This window comes from Cebus imitator, unplaced genomic scaffold (assembly GCF_001604975.1).
Source record: "Cebus imitator isolate Cc_AM_T3 unplaced genomic scaffold, Cebus_imitator-1.0 Scaffold610, whole genome shotgun sequence".
Classification (NCBI taxonomy): domain Eukaryota; kingdom Metazoa; phylum Chordata; class Mammalia; order Primates; family Cebidae; genus Cebus; species Cebus imitator.
Window position 1 is genome coordinate 65,346 of NW_016107925.1, and position 1,527 is coordinate 66,872.

The following is a 1,527-nucleotide window of genomic DNA, read 5'->3' on the forward strand; positions in this document are numbered from 1 at the left end:
TCCCAGCACTTTGGGAGGCTGGGGCGGGTGGATCACGAGGTCAAGAGATCGAGACCATCCTGGTCAACATGGTGAAACCCCGTCTCTACTAAAACTACAAAAAATTAGCTGGGCTTTGGTGGCGCTTGCCTGTAGTCCCAGCTACTAGGGAGGCTGAGGGAGAAGAATTGCTTGAACCCGGGAGGCAGAGGTTGCAGTGAGCCAAGACTGTGCCACTGCGCTCCAGCCTGGCGCCTGGTGACAGAGTGAGACTCTGTCTAAAAAAAAAAAGAAAAAGAAGAGGAAGAAGAGACAGAGACACACAGACGAATAGGTGGGGAGGAGCCCTGTGATGACAGAGGCAAGGATGAGAGTTATGCTGCTTTGGGCCAAGGAACCAATGCCAAGGATCACCAGCAACCACCAGAAGTTAGGGAAGAGGCACGGAACAAAATCACCCTTTGAGTCTCCAAGAAAGAATGTCCTCTACTGACACCTTGATTTTGGACTTCTGGCCTTCTGAATTTGGAAGAACAAACTTATGTTGTTTTAAGTCACCCAGTTTGTGGCACTTTGTTCCAGAAGCCCTAGGAAATCAATACATTTCTGTACCTACATATATTCTGTAAAGATATAAATATTCTCTATGCAATCCAATAAAAATACACTTATTTTTATAGTGATATACTATATATGCCAGGTACTTAACCAATGTTATTTTGTTTACACATCATAATCTTATGGTGTAAGTTCTATCTCCATTTTACAGATAAGGCAATAAACTCAGAGGATTAAGTGATTTGCCCCAAATAAAATAGCTCATAGCAAAGTGAATATGAGGCCTGTATCTCTCAGGCCTGGGCCTCTTATCCCTTTGATTTGGATCTTGTGCCCTAACTTTTCCTAGGAGATTTTTTCCAATTGATGTCATCTTTGCCGCTTTCATCTTCAGTCTTTCCTTGTTTACTGCGTCCGTCTCTCCCTGTAAAAATACTCTTTCCAATCTAAATTTTCTCTCCCTTTGCCCATTATGATTCAGCTAGATGTCTGAAATGGAGTCCACCCTGATTATCCTACTCCCCCACCAGCTTCTCCTTGATATTGGACTCCAGCTTTCCCCACTGTGCTAAAATTAGTATGTCTCAGAGCTTCACTCTTTCGCCCAGGCTGGAGCGAAGTGGCTCACTGCACCTCCACATCCCGCTCCAGGTTCAAGTGATTCTCCTGCCTCAGCCAGCTGAGTAGCTGACACTATAGGCACCTGGCTAATTTTAGTATTTTTAGTAGAGATGGGGTTTGGTCATGTTGGCTAGGCTGGTCTCCACCCCCTGACTTTAGGCGATCCACCTGCCTTGGCCTCCCAAAATGCTAAGATTACTGGCGTAAGCCACCGCCCCTGGCCTAAACTTTCAAATATGGCTTTTTCTGTGGACACTTCATAGCATCCAAATTAGGCTACTCTCTGCTCACATTTTTCTCTTTTCTTCTTTTTGTCATGCTTTGTGTTTCTTTTCGTGTTTTCTTTTTCTTTTTTTTTTTTTTTTTTTT